The following is a 19,468-nucleotide window of genomic DNA, read 5'->3' as shown; positions in this document are numbered from 1 at the left end:
ACCTGGGCCATCTAAACATCCTGAAAAACATTACAGAAATCCATTTCATCAATGATATCTGCTGATAGGGAAGACTAAGCAGGAGGTGGTTAGCACATCAGAGGCTTCAGTAAGACCTATGTACTCCAGAAGGTAGAAGTAAACTTTACAAAGAATCAGAGACCTGTTTCTTCAGTCAAGTCTGTAGAGGTTCAGGGGAAAGGGACATACATCTTATATTCCCTGCCATAACAAAGAAACATAACACCCAGTAAACTGTTTCTCTATATCTCTCACCTAAGAATACTCCTCCAGCCCATATACCTCATGACAAGAAGGCTGCAAGCTTTGAATAGGGCCTAGGACAGGAAAGCGCTCTGCAGCAGGTTCAGATTTTGATGCATGCAGCCCTGCAATTTGGGACACGAAATTTGCAGACTCTGTGGTGACGATTGTCAAAAAAGTTTCAGTATGGAATCGATGGCCCATTGGAAGAATCGCAACATAGCCTCCAGGTTCTGGAGCAAGGTCATATCACTTGTGTGGCAGAATTACACATCTTTTGAAAAAGCACTCTAGCGTGATTAGGTCCTAGTAGTCATGGAACCCCTTATGATGAGCACTTCTGAATGCATGGCCACCTGTTGAACTGGATCCTGTCAGACTGGCCAAGCCATATATTCTAGAGGGCTGAGCTTCAATCCGTTGCAAGATATAAATTCAACAACAGTCCCTAGAAGCACAAAGGAGCTGTCTTGTCCCTGAAAGGTCACACTCTGCCAAGGCCCAGTTATCTTTCCTAAAACTCCTTTGCTTACCCATAAGTGCCCTTTCTCTCCCACTTCCCCATTAAGATAATATATGTCTCAAATTCTAACCACCTCCTTGAGTCACATCATCTCTATGAACTCCTGCATCTGTACATGAATAAAAAATCTGTCTTTTCTCTTGCTGATCTGTCCTTTGTCAGTTTAATTTTCAGGCCCCCAAAAGATGAACATAAGAGGATAGAGGAAAAAATTTTCCTCCCCAATAACCCCAATTCTGCCTGAGAGAAATACATCTACCAGAGACTCAGACCCTTCAGGAATGAGCCTTTAGGTCACATCACCAGCTAAGGCGCCGAGACCAGCAGGAGGGAGAGCTAAAGACAAAGGCAATTTAGAGCAGAAGTTGTGGAGGGAGATAATGAGTGCCTGTTGTTCCTTAAGATCACTCATCTTTTAAGCTTTCTCTCAGGAAAAAAACCCCTGGAACCCAAGAGGAGCTATACCCCCAAATGTGCATATAAAAGCAAATTCATGGCTGGGAATGAAAACGGTACACCCACTTTGGAAGACAGTTTGGTGGTTTCTTATAAAACTAAACATACTTTTATCATATGATCCAGCAACCATGCTCCTTGGTATTTATCCAAAAGAGCTGAAAACTTATTTCTACATGAAAACCTGCACACAATATTTATAACAGCCTTATTCACAATTGCTAAACCTTGGAAGCAACTAAGTATCCTTTAGTGGGTGAATCGATAAATAAACTATGGTACATTCAGACAATGGAATATTATTCAGTGCTCATTTCTTTTGAATTTCTATCAAGCCGTGAAAAGACATGGAGGAAACTTAAATGCTATGTATGACTAAATTAATGTATGACTAAATTAAAGAAGTCAATCTGAAAAGACTACATACTGTGTGATTCCAACTATATCACATTCTGGAAAGCGCAAAACTATAAAGACAGTAAAAGGATCAATAATTGTCAGAGGTGGTTGAGGAGGGGCTGGGGAGAGATGTCCAGGCAGAGCACAGAGAATTTTTAGGGCAGTGAAACTATTGTGTATGATACCATAATGATGGATACATCTCATCATACATTTGTCCAAACCCATAGAATGTACATCACCAAGAGTGAATCGTAACATAAACTATGGACTTTGAGGGATTGTGATGTGTCAATGTAGTTGTAACAAATGTCCCACTCTGGTAGGGGATATTAATCACAGAGGAGGGTATGCATGTGAAGGGTAGTGGGCACATAGAAACTCTCTGTACTTTCTCCTCAATTTTGCTGTGAACCTAAAACTGCTGTCATTTTTTTTTTAATAAGAGTAAAAAAAATCAATCCATGAAGCACGAGTGGACTGTGTCAGCAATGGAGAGGCACTGTGCAGATATCCCTTCAAGAAAGAACTTGCCACTCAACCACATGGAGGACAATTGGCCTCCAGCGTTCAGCTGCACTGCCTTTTGGATCTGCCTCAGCATTCACGCTGAGACCATGCTATTCCAGGCTCCTCCAGAAAATAACTTCTCCTGTCAGGATACTAGAGTCTAGCCATTTCTGTCCACTCCTAATCTATCTCAGTTTTTCTTCCTTTAAGAAGTAATCTGACACAGGATACAACAGATCAGATGGACAGAAGGGCAGATGGCAGAGAAGTGATGGATACATGGTAAAGGACTTAGCAGAATGGGAAAAAAAAAATTGTTTTTGAAAACTAACTGTGGACATGATTAATGTATAAGAACCCAAGAAAGTCTTCAGAATTACATACTCCAAGTACAGTCGTTGTAAGCTGGAGGAATTGAGTTCAAATCAGGGAAAGTGACTGCACATAAAGGAATCGTTTGCCTATCAAGTCTTCTCCACAAAACCTTCCACCCATGTATTCATTTCTTCCTTACAAATGCAGGGTGCTATTCTGGATAAACTGAAACATATTGTAACTGGAATATGAGTCAGCAGATAGGTAGGAGAGCAAGGGAGTGGCACTAACATATAACATATTTATACAAAGTATTATGAATGACATCACATAATAATAGTTATAATAATAGAATATGCATTTTGCAATACAGTTCTACTAATAAGAAGAATAAAATACTTTTTTGGAAATTAAGTTATAGGTTGAATTGTGTTCTCCTAAAATTCCTATGTTAAAGTCCTAACCCTCAGTACTTCAGAATGTGACCTCATTTGATGGCAGTGTCTTTACAGAAGTAATGAAGCTAAAATGAGGTCATTACGGTGGGCCCTGATCCAATATGACTGGTGTCATTATAAAAGGGAAAAGTTTGAAGACAGACACGCACACAGAGAGAATGCCTTATCATCATCAGTCAGAGATCAGGTGAAGGAACACCCAAGATTGCTGCAAACTACCTAGAAGAGAGGCCTGGAGGATTCTCCCTCACAGCCCTCAGAAGGAGCCAAAGCTGCCGACACCTTGATCTCGAACTTCTAGCCTCCAGAACTGGGAGACAATAAACCTGCTGTTTCAACCACCAGTTTATGGAACTTTGTTACGGCACCCTAGCAAACTAAAGTAGGGGATAACATTTCACTTCATTAAAATTCAAAGTTGGTGTTCCCTACCATCAAAAAAGATTTCAAATGCTCATCTGTTAATGATGACATGTGATGAGATTTTTTGTTTCATCTTTGAAAATGTCTTTTCACGAAGATAGGTACTGACAAATACTGATATAAATCAATGAGCATATGATTTTAATTGAGCTCATTCAAGGCTCAGAAAGCACTTATCAAATTCTCTTAGATTCCTCTATTGATATTTGCCTTTTAGCATGTCATTATGTTGCAGATTAATCACTTCCAATTGCTGGTTAGGTAGAAGCTCTTCAATTGAACAGTTAAATGTATTTTGAAATATGGAAATTTCCTTTGCATTTGCACTGAGGACTGAAATAAGCTGCTGGAACTGTAGTTTGAGCTCAGAAAATATATCTGCTGCAAATTGGGGTGGGGGGGGCTGTTGATCTCACTTTTTATTTTAACTTTTGACAGCACGGCAAGTATCTAAAGCAGTTTGACATAACTGGTGATTCAAACATTAGTTTTCGTCTAAATGACATTATTGTAGTATAAGTTTTGCATATCAGCACTTTTTTGGCCTTGTAATTTTAGGCTGAATTCATTTAAAGTGTATTATCAAGTCTGCAGCAAGAGCTAATTTCCAAAGCCATTCAGTGTTTGATAATAGTGGTTAGGGCAGTTCTCGTTCATAAAAAAATTTCAATTTCGGCCCTGAGCTCAAAAAGTTGCAATAAAACTTTATAACTTCTACTCCATCAGTTCTGCACTAGGACAAGTCCAAATATTTAACTTCTATTTTTGACAAAAATATATGTAAGCAATGTTAGTTAAGTCCATAAAATCAAATGAAGTTCACCATTGACCCTGCTGGTTTAATTCTATATGAGATTCAGATAATTTCTGCAGATTTACCTGCTGATAAATAACACAGTGAATAACCATAGGCATTAAACTTCTTAAATTCTTACAAGTTTGTAACATTTGACCAAATGTGCCTTTTTCTGTTCCCCACATATTTTTACCCCCATCAATTATAGTACATCTTAGCAAATTCCATCTCATGTTGTACTAAATTTATATTTTCTCAACCTCTTGTCTGTAGTCGTTCCAAACAGCCTATTCATAGAGCCTAAACCTTCAATCATTTCAAACTCAGCATTGAGTTCTCAAATAAACAAAACAACTGCATAGTATTGGTAACATCTGTCAGCTCATCAAGAGCCAAAGAAAACCAATCAAGATTCTTCTTCTTGTTTTTAATTGCCTATTGATGTTGCTCCCAATGTCCTCAATTGTAAAGCCACTGTTCTAACTAAGGTTAATGTCTTAAACAAGTTTATTTTCTCTGAATACATTTTTTCAGCTTCTGTAATCAAATATGACTTAATTAAGTCACCATAGGTAACTTTCAATGCTTGGTTAACAAATGAATCACTTGGAAACTTACTTTAGTTGTAGCCTTATTTTGACCTTTTTTCGTGTGTGTATTTGAAGAAATTTTAATGTGATAAAATATTCTATTTTAACTTTTCTAATTTTTCTCACCATTTTTTGTGAGTTGGGAATACTGTGATAAATGCTTAATCTTGCAATGTCGATGTGTACTGTATTCTATTAGCCCAGCTAGAGTATAGTTGCATAATAACTAACATACTTTGGTATATACTTAGATAACAAAATAATCTACACTCCACTTTGCCTAAAAACATGGCATTTGAAGTCCACTTTTCTTTTTGTTTTGACGTGATGGATATGCACTGATAATAAACACAAGAAAATAAAACTTGTGTTACTATGATATGTATGACATTCAAAATGTTGTTGAGTTATAACTATGTCACTGTCATTTGAGGTAAACCCAGCAGCCGTATGAAGGAATGAGAGCTTAAACACAGTCTCAGTCACAGCTAGTCAGTTAGTACAACCGATGTTACAGGACAAAAGCAGCCACACACAATACCTAAGCAAATAAGCTTAGCTGGATTCCAATAAATTTTTATTAATAGACAATGAAACTTGCATTTCATATAATTTGCATGTGTCAAAAAATAGTCTTCTTTGTTTTTTTTTTTTAATCATTAAAGGATGTAAAACCCATTCTTAGCTCGTGGTCAGTACAAAAATGCGTGCTGAGCAGAATTTGTCTGCTGGGCCGTGGTTTGCTGACTTCTGATCTGCACAAAGTAAAATGAAACTCTCAGTCCCCTTCGGACACTCAGCAGCCTAGCTAGGCTTGTAACTTGAATGCAGAACTTTGAAATATTTCTCTTTGGAACAGTTCTTTTTCTATATATCTCGGCATTTGAAAGACTGTTCTACAGTCAAACGTCTAGGTTCCCTCCCAGCACTTTTTATACCCACACAGTACATAAACATAAACCCAGAGCTTCCAGGCATCATTTTATGAATAAGCAACCAAGGTATACCAAATATGAAAGCCTCTATCTTGAAAAACAAATAATAAAATAATGAGGAAACAAGTATTCAGAGGAAAAATACAGTTAAGGAAATCCCACAGAAAGTAGAGAAAAATAATAGAAGAAATGCCAAGAAGAGAATTGTTTGGGGGGTCCAATAGTAAACCAACAGGAATTTGAGAAATTAAGAAGAGAAGTTGGAGTGAAGAAATGTACCAAGAAAAGTAGCAGTTGAAATTCCTTAGAACTAAATTTATTGAGTTTCCAGTTTAAGACCCACTGCATATCTAACATGATAATAAAAAAATCTAATATATACATCACAAAATTTGTAAATACCAAATATATAGAGAGGATCTAAAGCTTGCAATGAGAAAAATAGGAAAATAACAGATCAAGAATACAAAAAACAAATAGAATATATTTGCATGCAAATGATTATAATTTATAACGGCATAAATCTTTGCAAGAAGAAAATGGGAAATAAAATAACAAGTAAATATTTTACATTTCTAAAGAAAAATTATTTCCAACCAGGAAATCTGTAATAAAAGAAATTTATAATATTCAAGGTCTTAAAATGTATATCTCCTGGGGCTGGCCCCGGGGCTTAGCGGTTAAGTGCGCAGTCTGCTACTGGCGGCCCAGGTTCGGGCGCACATCGACGCACCGCTTCTGTGTCCATGCTGCCGCTGCCTCCCACATACAGCAACTAGAAGGATGTGCAACTACGACATACAACTGTGTACTGGGGTTTTGGGGAAAATAAGGAGGAGGATTGGCAATAGACATTAGCTCAGAGCCAGTGTTCCTCAGCAAAAAGAGGAGGATTAGCATGGATGTTAGCTCAGGGCTAATCTTCCTCACACACACACAAAAAAAAACAAAAAAAAACAGTTGTAAAAAAAAAAAAAAGTATATCTCCCATGCTTCCTTTAACAGGAAGCCATGGGATGATATGCTCTACAAAAATGGGTAAATAAACCAACAAAATTAAAGATGAGATATGAGATCCAGTTAATGAAGGATTCAACATAGAAAAAAGGTAAATGAAAGTTTCCTGAAGATGGTTGAAGGGAATATTTAAGATGCCTCCTGTGCAGTAGGGCTAGTGAGCAAAGATCCGGATAGAAGAAGAAGGGCAGAGGGATCCTTGAAAGATGTCTCCAAGAAGAATAAATTAGAATTAATCATCTAATTCACATGTCTGACTATACTGAAAGAAATTTACAGCTGAAGACTTTTAAGGGATATTTAGAAGAAGAAGAATTAAATACTAAATAAGAATAAACAGGCATGTATTATTCCCAAGGGTTGGGGGTGGCAGTGAACCCGACATACGAGAAAATTAATTACAACGTTGCATGGTACTTATAATCAATATTTACGTAGTCATTAAATCTAGACATCATATTATGATATAATTTTTATTGGGAGTCTTGGAGGGGAAAGAAAATCAACTAGAGCAGGGAAGGAGTTGTAAAATAGATTTACCACATATTTCCATAGCTGGAAATAACTAAAGAATTTGTAAAATTGGAGAAAGGAAATAAAGAGTCAACAGACTATATTATATAGAACTATGTAAGTAAATATTAAAATAAAGATTTAAAAGTGGTTACCTGTGGAGTGTCACCACGTTGGGGACTTTCAAAACTGTATTCTGCATTCATTTGGATCTCCTGGAAATGCTTTTATACAGGATTCATACTGATCAGAGTGAGCTCCTTCACTCATCATGGGAGAGACATAATGAAGTTGGATCAAAGTTGAGTAATGGCTTCTCAACAGCAATTTAAAGAAACATTTATTGAGTCCCACCTACATTCAGGTGCAGTGCTAGGGGGCTTAAGGCTGTGAAAATCAAGAAGCCCCAGAACCTGCTTCCAAAGTGTCTACAACTATGGGAGAGAGATAAGGAGAACACAAGCAGACTAATAATGTCAACAATAATGACGTCAATAAAGGTGATTATTAGAATTTATTGGGTCCCTTTCATGTGTCCAGATCAACCCTAAGTGCTGTATATTTACTTTCTTATTTACTCTTAAGCACTAACCCTATGAAGTGGGCATTACCATTAGCCTTACTTGACAAACAATAAAACTGAGGTACCAGAAGGTTAAATGAATTTGTTACACAGTTAGCAAGTTAGCCAAGATACATACTCTGAATCATGCTCCAATCTTAACCACTAAAGACACTGCTTTCCCAAGAGGGACAGAGAAATTTCAGTAGAAACTCAGTGGAAATAAGGGAGGTCTCATGGTGGTATTTAAACAAGACCTTTATGATGTATCCGTTGGAATACTTCAACAAGTATAAAAAGGCAAGACAAGAATGTTCATTATAGCATTGTAAAGGCAAAAACTAGAAAAATAATCAAATTAATAGAAAGATTATTTAAATAAATTATTATATTCATATTTCATAATTACACATAACTATTGAAATGAATGAAATAAATCTTTATTTGCCAAGATATAATATTATATCAAACTTGTAAACTATATACATTACAAAAAGAGAATAGAAACAATACATTTAACAAAAAATAATTTAAGACAAGCGGGTGGCACTCTAAATTGTATTTTTTGTTTCAATCTGAAGAGTTACCCACCTTTTCCTTTTACTTTCTAATGCTATAGAATGTGACTTAAAAGATATTTTCATCCCTCAGTATTCTCACAAAAATCATTCATCCCATTTACCCTTGAAAAAGACAGATAAAATCAGTCTTAATTTAGGTTATCATTATATATGTGAAATCAATGTGACAGAAAAAAGGAAAAATGGACAATGATATTGAATACCACTTTCAGAAAAATTATCCATTTCTCACTTAGGCTAATGCATAAAATGAGCATTCATAAATGTGAGCTGGTTTTCAGACTTGCTTCATCCTTTGCAACATGATCATTAAAATAAAAATATGTAGGAAAGGTTCCTGGTTTTGTTAATTATAAAGACTGCTCTGGGATGGAAAAGTTACCATGTAGATTCCTAGACTCTACCCACAGAGGTTATGTTTCGCTACAGGGTATTGGTCCCGAATTTTAGCCCTCTCTCTCCGAGGTCCCATCCATAGTGATTCAGACGGTTCTTACATCATCATAGGTGAAAAATCTGTATAGATTATTCCAAAAGTCTTGTGCTCTAAAATATCTGCTTATCCTTAAAATTGCTCAAAAAATATAACATTGATCCAACCTTGTAGGAAACTGTTTGTCAACTTATATAAAGACTATTTTTTCTCTCTACGCATACATCATAAGGATAAATCAAATGAAAAATACTCTATATAAATGCCAAAGTGTCATATTACAGAGCACTCAGAAATTATTAAACCAAATACAACTGCTAGCACTTGAATGACTGTGTAACTACCACTTGTACTAGTTATCTATTACTACATAATAAATTACTCCAAAATGTAGTGGATTAAAACAAGAAATTTGTTATCTCACAGTCTCTCTGCTTCAGAAATCCAGATGTGGCTTAACCGGCTGTTGGAAGAATTCAGTTCCTTATGACCCTTTGATCAGCAGCCTCTCTCACTTCCTTGCCATGTGGACCTCTCCAAAGAGTATTTCTCAACGTGCCATCTTGCTTCATCAGAGTTCCAGCAAAAGAGCGACAGCTAGCAAGACAGACAGTCAGAGGAATTTTTTTGTAATCTAATTGTGGAAATGACTTCACCTCATTGTGTTATATTTTATTTCTTAGGAGAAAGTCACTAGTTTGAGCCCATACTTCAAGGGTGGTGATTGCCCAAGACTGTACATACTAGGAGGCAGAGTCATTGATGGCCAAGTTTGAAAGCTGCCAACCACTCTGCTTATCAACATGTCACCATGAACAACCTCTTGCCAACTGCCAACAAAAAACAAGGTTTCTCTAACTACAAGGACCTAAACTCTATCAACAACCTGAATAAATCTGAAAACAGACCCTGAGCTCCACAAGAGAATGCAGCCCAACGGATACCCTGATTGCAGCCTGTGAGACCTTGAGAAGAGAACTCAATTATGTGGTGTCCAGAATTCTGACCCACAGAAATTTTGAGATAATCAAGGGGTATTGTTCAAGCTGTTAATTTTGTGAATAATTTGTTACATGGCAACAGAAACTAATACACATCCCTTCCAAGATAATTTTTGTATTCCAGTGGCAACTACTTTCAATATATTTCAGCTGATTGTTATTGTATTTCCCTCAACAAATCTAAATAACATACAAATCTAAATACATACATTTTAGGCATTTTATATGAGATTCCCAAAATATTTTCTGCCCCAACACATCATCAGCTTATCTAATTTTTTAATTTATATTATTGTGCCCTTTATAGTAACAAATAAGTCATATATTCTTGTGTTTTGAGAAAATAAAACTTTGAAATGTATGTTGACTTAGCAGAATACTATTCAATAAATCATTTGTTCATTGCACTAATGATTAATATTATATATTTTATTACTTGTATATAAATTTTTGTTTGTAAATTGTTAAAAATGATTGGAAGACTAAAATTTGGAATCTAACATAGTAACACATACTTGACTACTATGTTTAAAAGTTAAAACTTTGACAACTTTCTGCTCTAATATTTATGACATATTGACTAAATATTTGAGTTGATTTTTAAGGTATATTTGTGATTTTATCTTCACTAATATTTGCATAAAATATTCTGCTATATTTCTTCTGTATGTTTTGACATAAATTTCTAGCATATAGTGATAAGTGTCAAAGCAAATTACGTGTATATCTAAAGGGGCTGCATTGAAACAGAAAATAAAACTATCACTATTTTATTCAGTTCTTATTTTTAAATGTAAGTACAAATCTATGTAAACTATACTTGAATGTATTTTGAGGTGGAATATAGTTGTTCATTCATCCATGCTATACAGCTAACTTTACAACTGTGGGTCTTTTACCAGCTAAGATCTATGCTAGTTGAGATGACTACAAAATGTATAGATACAAAGTATTATCACTGGTAAGATTATCTGTGCATTAGGTTATCATCCAAATTAAAAAAAAAAAAGCCACAAATGCGGAGGCCTGATTGATCAGCCATTTAAAGGGGGCAAGATTGAAAAAATCCAATAATGCATGTGAATAGAAAAAAAACAACTAAAGACGTTTCAGTATTTGGAAAGCTCTCTAGAAATTGGATACACATACTGGGAAATAAACCAAATTTTCTTTGTATGCTCTACTGATTTCAAAAGGAAAATCTTATTTTAAACACTTTCATATCACCACATTGCCTAAGGAAGCAAAGTCAATTAGGTTTACAATGTAAACTTTATATATGAACGTAGCTATTTTAGCAGACATATAAAAAGAATCAGATAGAAAATATTAAAGCCTTAGGCTAAAGAAAAAAATCGCTTATCTTGTCTAGCTCTATCCCTTTAAAGAACTGTATTTACTCTACGCGGATAGTAAGATTTTATGTGGTCTACAGTATCCAGGGGCCACATTGATCTATTCAGTTAACGCACAATATCCAGTACAATGGGTGCAGTTGGGCTATCACTGGGTTAAGTTTATATTATTTCACGATTATCTGTCCTAATACATCTGATTTTCCCTGTGGAAATATGAATGGATTGAAGGAAAATATGATAGTGATAGTGCCTCCTTTATGGTGCAATAATCCTTGCAATTCCTCCTGGAACACAGTGTTGCATTTACTATCTGGGCACTGGGCAACTTCAGAGGCTTACACTTGGCCATTTTTACCATGATGGCCATTTATTTGCAGGTCGGGGAAGTAGTGTGAGTCTTGCCAGCTGCTAAGAGTATTTCAGTTATCCACTTGGGAATCAAGAAAATAAAAACACATTTTTTTCAGCATTTCCACTGGTCTCACTGAGAGCAGGATGTGGGCCAAAGGTTCATTTATGACTTGGTATCTCAAAAACCCACACTCAGAAGACCCACTACGGCAATTCAGGACCTGGGTAGCTAAGGAAGTTCCTCTGAGTCTTCCTGGGATTAAAAACAAAACTTAATAAATTATTATTCACAAGAAGAATAAAAGCAAAAGTATGGTACACTTAAATCCCTTCTTTAGTCCTTTGAACAAACTCCTAATTTTAATGTCCCAATAATAGGACAAAAAGTCGAAAGATTACTGAGCACAAGCTTCTATCAACTGGGTGTTTATTATGTCATTCATTTAATCTTCCAACTATTTGAGTTGGGTATTTGTCATTAAAAGCTCCACATTAAGAAATGCATGAGTGTTTTGCGAAACAATTTGCTATTCCTGGACTAAATAAGCCTACATATAAAAACACACTTGTCAAATTATGACAAGAATATCTTTTGTCAAAACTAGATATCAGCTTTCTAAAAATGCATTTTCCAATAAAAATAAATGTTTTACATTTTTTTAAGCCTTGGAAAAGTCAGTTCATTTTTGTTTTAAATCAAAGTCCTTTTTCTGCAAATATGTAAAATATCACATTTTTTCCATTGAATTAGAAAACTTAACTTAGAAATCTGCTATAACATAATAGACATTGACATTTCAATAATACGATCTCTCTCTAATGAAGAAAACCCCAAGTTCTTTGCACATGTCAAATTGGCAGACTTTAATAAGTATATTTCTAATTGCATCATTGTTTAACATTCAGCCATCATTCTTTGTCATTTCTTTACTGATAACAGTGATTATGTGAAATTTGTGTTGTATTGTGTCTATTTATGCACATCCCAAGTTTGCTTGTTTATTTAGCAGTCTCTGTGGTTGGTGCATTCAACTCTCTTTCAATTAAATGGTTACTACTTTGGCACTATCTCTAAAGAGAAGCTTCGTTGGTAAAATCACATCCCAAATCTTTTTTTAGCACTGATTTTCTTTATCTGGTCATTTTTGAGAAAACTCAGAAATAATCTGTCAGAGAATATGCAAGTAGTAAATTGGTGTCAATGATCACCAGTTAGCGTGGCACTGATCTGAATTGTCAGGGAAGATTTCAGTGCTAATTTAATTTTGACATTTTTCTGTTAAAATCTTTCATTCACTAAACATTTGTATACATATATTCAATCATGGTGTCTGAGAACTATTAGGTGTTTGATAAATCTTCATGGAATGAATAAATGCAGGGATACATTGAGGAGAAATTAAATTGGAAGTGATGTCTTCTTCATTCAGAGTAGCTTCAATACATAAGCATAGCTCCATAATTAAAGCTCACTACTGTTTTGTTATTCTTGGACTATTGATTAAAATAGGGTTGGCAAATGTCAGTTTGTATGGCAAACTTGACATTTACAAATAAAGTTATATAGGAACACAGCCACGTTGATTAGTTTCCACATTGTCTCTGGCTGTTCTCTCATTATAATGGCAGAATTGAGATTGTATGAGCCACAAAGCCTAAACTATTTGCTGTTTGGCCATTTACAAAAAAGTTTGCTGACACCTAAATTAAAAGTACTAAATCTTTTGTTTAGGAATCTTGTAATCCCTAAACTTTCTTATTACATTAGTAAAAAGTTTAAATAAATGCTATTACATTATTGACCGCTTTAGAATATAGTTAACAACAGTAATAACAAAAAGTTTTGATCTGATACCACTAGTGTGTAACATTCATATCATAATAATTAATTTGCAACAGAATGATCATAGTTACCTTATAGTCAACATGTAGAAAAGGTCATCGATTCTACATTGTTGATTTTCATGTTTGACAATATTTCTTTAGTGATGAATTCACATGAAATTTTTAGAAGGAAAAATGTTTTGTTTTTAATTTACCTCTTAGCTTTTATTTTATTTTTATTGAAAGAACTACATAAGTTTCAATTAATCTAGGATTGCTTTCAGAATTTTTACCTCAATTTAAAATGTGTATAGCACTTTATATCTGCCAATATAAAAGTTCTGTTAGTAAATATGTTAAATGTAATTTTAATTTTGATCTCTAAACTATGTGCTGTTATTATGAGGTGTTTAAAACAAAAAGAAAAAAAAAAGTTAATTTTGTCCTCTAAGCTGCCAACTTTGGCTACCTCAAAGATATATCAATTTTTTTGCACTTGAAATTGTTTACCTTGCTATACAAATTATAATAATTAAATAAATTGAACCATGAAGAAGCAGTCTATGGAGGAAAAGGAGAGCCAAGAGATGTACTTTACTCAAAAAATAGAATTAATGTTAGAAAAATTGACAAACCATTTGGGTCCAGACTGTTCCTAATCACTCACTTTTATTTTCATCAAGAGATATAATTTGTTTCCAAGCATATTAAAAGTTGCTCAATAAATACAGTTATAAGTTAAATGTTAATAGCTCTTAAAATTTTAACTTCACTTTTGACTTCAAAATTTTATTTAGTCACTAACCTTGCACTGAAGAAAAAGAGTAAGCTTTATGCTTTCTCTCTTATATATAAAGTACAAATCTATATACATTAAATAAACAGATACACAATATACCTATGATATTAGGAAAAAACTTTTTTAAAGGACTTCTGAGGAGGAGGAAAATTTAAAAAAGGTTGAGAAACACTGAACTGGACAAAAAATCCTATGTTCCTGTGAAAGGCAAAATGAAATATGGAAATGGCAAAGTATTTTTTAGACTTCCCAAAGTGACTGATGCATACTGAGGCAATATTTCTCATGGTTTATAGTGGAAGCAGCTTTTGGTCAAAATTTGAGAGATTTAAGGCCTTTCTTGTTGAAAGGTAGTAAGCACATTCTTGTAGTAAGAACATTCTAATTTCTAATTGTGTTTACCTTTTCATAAAATCAGATCCTGGGCTTTATTTTCAGCAATTGTGCTGAAAATTATTATTGCCCTGCATATGCAAGAAATAAGAATATTCCTAAAAGTTTTCATAACAATCTTAGGGTCTTCATAGATTTTCTTGGGATTAGTTATCTTCTCTGAGCCTACCACTTTTTTTCAAGGCTTCCTATGCTTTGAATTCATCCCATTCTTCAATGTTTATAATTATTATTTGTTTTCTATCACAAAAATATCACAACCACTCTTTACTCTTGCATCCTCTATCACCTACATTGTCAGTATAGACCATATTTTGGATCATAAAGCATACCTTAATACACTTAAATGTTTTAAAAACAAAATTAAACCAGAAATCATAACAGAAAGATGTCAAGAAAATTTTAAATATTTGTAAGTTAAACAACATACTTCTAAAAATTAATTAGAGGAAAAGAAACATTTCAGAAGAAGAAAAGCAAAGTTGAAAAATTCATAATACTTGTTCTCAATATTTACTATGAAGGGGAATTAATTTGTGTTATTTTAGTGAAAGGATAAACATAAATCAGTGAGTTAGCATAGAATCCAGATAAAAAAAAATCCAGATAAAAACTACATTTGTGACCACATGAATGTAGTCAATTCTTTTTTTTTTTTTTTTTGGTGAGGAAGATTGGCCTTGAGCTAACACCTGTTGCCAATCCTCCTCTTTTTGCTTGAGGAAGATGGTCCCTGAGCTAACATCTGTGTCAATCTTCCTATACTTTGTATGTGGGATGCCACCACAGCATGGCTTTGATGAGCAGTGTAGGTCAATGCCCAGGGTCTGAACCCGTGGACCCCGGGCCTCCAAAGTGGAGTGCACCAAACTTAACCACTACACCACTAGACTGTCCCCATCGATTACTTTTTGTAAAGGTACAAAACCATTCAATAGAGAAAGAATACATTTTTCCAAAATGGTACTAAATAATTGAATATCTAAATGAAAAAAAAATTAACTTTGACCTAAATTCATACTTTAAAAAATTAACCCAAAATGGATCATAGATATAACTATAAAACACAAAATTATAAAAATTCCAGAGAAAATCATAGAAGAAAAATTTTTTGTGGCTGTGAGTTTGACAAAGAGTTATTCTAAGGAAAACACTGCTATGAGTGAGTTTCAACAGGAACAACACAGCATAATTAGCATCCCAAGCATTTTAGATGTTGGAACTATCTGATACAAAATATGTTGAGTGAAAGGAACTAAAAAGAAGAGCATATGCTACATGATTCCATTTACATAAAGGTGAATACAGGCAAAGCCAAATCCATAGCACGCATTATCAAGGGGAGTGACGTAGCCCCAAAGAGACAAAACTGGTTTGTGAGGGTAAAAAAATCTTACTCTGGTTTATTTCTAAAGCACAGATATACACGCAAAACAAAACAAACATAGAGTTCCATGGAGGGGCAAGATTCAGAAATCAAATGTCTCAAAAGATTTCTTGTGGGGAGGAGTGATTTTGAAAAGGCTGAGAGACCGTAATTTATAGTGTCACGCCTTTTGAGTAGTTTAACATGCAATTAGATTAATCCAGTGTTGGAATATTCTCATGCTGGAAAACAAGGAGTAAATTGGGACAATAGGATTGAAATGATGACAAAGTAGGTAAAATAAAGAATCAGAAGGAGCCTGATATATTGTTGTATAAACAGAAACAAACAGAACAAGGCATTCCATGAGAGGTGTTAAAGTCAACAACTGTATCCTAGTGAGTGTAACAGAAAGAAATAATTAGAACTCAAAGGATTAGGGTGTGTGATTGTATTGTTAGATTTTATGATTTCTAAGGTGAAGCAACTCCAAGTAGTGACAAATAGCAAAATTTAGAGTATGGTAAAAAATGGTCAAGAAACAGAGGATTCCCTTCTGACACACTCTGAAGCTCCCAGTGCTTGCGTTAGTTTCCAGATAGAGTCCAGTTTCTGTATTATTGAATTTTGGAAGGAATCCAACAATCCGTGGCTAATTAACCATCTTCACAGATATAGATATCATTGATGTTAATTTAAAGTGTATTTTTTCTGTTTGCTAACCTCCTGGTTAGTTATTGAAAAGAAATTTTTAGTTTACAAAGAATATGAGAAAAATATTTAGAGTGTATATATGTATTTGACTATTAAAATGCTTACTAGGAAATAAAAGATAAACAAGTTTTAATAAATAATACTTTGTGTAAAAAAGAGAATGATTTAATTCATAACACCAATTCATTTTATTCTCCTAACAAAGTGCCTGTGTTTGCCTTGGAACTCATTAGACTGATAATATATCCAGTGAAATATTTAACCTTTAATTAAAAGATCATTTACAGGATGATGTAATGAGACAGCTAAAATTAATTAATTGTAAGTGAAAGAAATATCTTCACTGTAGAGTAAGATAGGTTATAATTAGATAATTATGCCAAATGTTATATATAAATCAAAATTATATTATTTCAATTATAACGAAGTTATTATTTTAAAATATGACATTATTATAAAAATTGGTTACTATATCTCACTGAAGATATCAACAGCATATTAAAAATCACAACCAATATCATTAGTATTTTAAATATAATACTCAGAATGTAGTAAGGGATTAAAATAGAGCTCTTTTTAGAAGAATTAAGTAGTTTAATATGGTTCTTAATGATAAAGTATTTTAAAATAACTTTCTTTTAAAATGAATTAGATGTATGTTTTCATATGTTGGATTGGACACTAGTCTTAGGGTAGCCTGAAGTCACATATTATTTAATTTCTTTAAAAATGCTTGGTTATAACACATGCCACATCATTTAAAAAATGCACATAAAGTAATTTAGTTTCCAAAGCACTTGCGCAGAGCAAATTTTACCTGACATAAAACAAGCCTTTGTTTGTTAAATACTGACTTATCAATCACTTTGTCTAAAATTGAATTGAGGAATTCATTATATGAGTTAACAAATACAAGAGAAATAACCTGGAACACTAAACAGTGGAAATGCTTAAAATAATGTGCAAATATATACATTGGCGGTAGTTTTTTGTTACTGAAATTTGTGAAAATTGTAATAAAATGTATCAACATACATGTATGTGAAATATGCTAAAAATATCTAAATTTTTAAAAATTACAAATTAATAAGTTAGGAAATCTTCACTAAATTTGAGAGGAAAAATGAGGAAATTTGATAGTATTTTTTAATTTTGCTCCTTTAAATTGTATATTTACATGTGTTTGTTAGAAGAAAACAAACTATTGTTGTTAATAAATAAGATACTAAAATGTGAAAAATTACCTTCCTTTAAAATATATTTGATATTTATAAAACATATAGTTTTATAATTAACATTGATAAAATGCAATTATCATATTTCAGACTTTAAAGTCATTATAACTCCCATAACGAGTTCTTTATGTGATATAATTATTTTTATATTAATAGACTAAGTGCTGGATCTTCTTTGAAAAGACACTTTAATTAAATTACTTACAAAATTAGTTTTCTCAAAAATATTAGTGTTTTGTGTGTATACGTGCATGCATTTTGTGTGTATGTTCTCCCTCTTTCCCCCCTCTTTTCCAACTGTCCATAACATATAAGTAGATGAGATTTCTTAGTATTTGTACTTACTAAATATATTTTTTCAGTTATCAAACAAATATTGTACATACATTTATATAAATTATAATTGAGGAGAGAACTGAATTACAACAGCATTAATATAGAGTCAAACCATGTTGTTCACTAACATAACTTAACATTGGCACACCTTGAAAAAATACTGAACTGATTTGTTTTTATTTATACAGAAAAGTAATATTTCTTCTACAAGCTCTGATATAAGCAGAACAAAAACTACTATTAAAAATGATTGACGTGACTTCTGCTCTGGCCAAGATGGAATAACAGGAAGCAGACTTACCCTCTAACCTGAAAAGAATGATAAAGTAAACAAAATATGTGAAAAAGTTTGGCAACACAAGAGAATAATCCTTGAGAGAAAAACAAATGAGTTGAGTCTTACAGTTGCCCAGCTCCCTCAAAGGAAACAGTCTTCAGTCTACAGCGCAGTGAAGTCAAATCCCAGTGGATTCTGGCAGCCTCCCTGAGTTGAGGAGATGGAGCTGGGAGTCTAAGGAGACCAAGGAGGCTAGCATTCAAATGGCAGAGTAACTGAATAGAGAGAGCTTCAGAGAGAGAGAGAGAGATCTATAGATCTGCAGGATTCCCTTTGTCTTTAGCTGAGTACTGATTGGTTCATGCATATTCAGACAACTCAGTGCTAGCAAAAGGACCACCCAAAAGAAGCAAAATGAAGGATCCCAGAGCTCACACAGTGCTGGGAATAGTTTATTTCCCCAATGTATGAGTGAAAAATACACAACTCATGGGGGATCTGGTAGAAAAATCAGAAATGTATTGCTTCAGTAATGGGGAAACTGAGCCTTAGAATAAGGCTGCTTTGGTTCTGCAGAACTATATCAAATGCTCAAGAATATTTCTAGGAACATAAAAATACCCAGTATTGTACAAGATACGCCTTAAAATAATTGACATCCCGTCAAAAATTATTACTTATGCAAAAAGGTAGGAAATTACCTACAATGAGAATTTATTAATTGAGAACTTGTCTTTTTATTATTGAGCTGAGTTTTTTGGTGTATTCTAGATATAATTCCTTTACCTCAAATATGACTTCAAAATATTTTTCTCATTTTTTGGTTATCTTCTCATTTTCTTCACTGTGTCATTTGAAGTGCAGGCTTTAAATTTTGATGAAGTTCACTTTATCAAATTTTTGTTGTTGATTCTTACATTCTTGGTGTCATGTTGAAGAAGGTTTTGCCTTACCAAAGTCACACAGACTTACTCCTATATTTACGACTCAGAATTTTATAGTTTTAGCTCTTACATTTAACTATATGGTTAATTTAGGG

This window comes from Diceros bicornis, chromosome 11 (assembly GCF_020826845.1).
Source record: "Diceros bicornis minor isolate mBicDic1 chromosome 11, mDicBic1.mat.cur, whole genome shotgun sequence".
Taxonomy (NCBI): domain Eukaryota; kingdom Metazoa; phylum Chordata; class Mammalia; order Perissodactyla; family Rhinocerotidae; genus Diceros; species Diceros bicornis.
The sequence above is the reverse complement of the archived record's forward strand: the minus strand, read 5'-3'. Positions refer to the sequence as shown.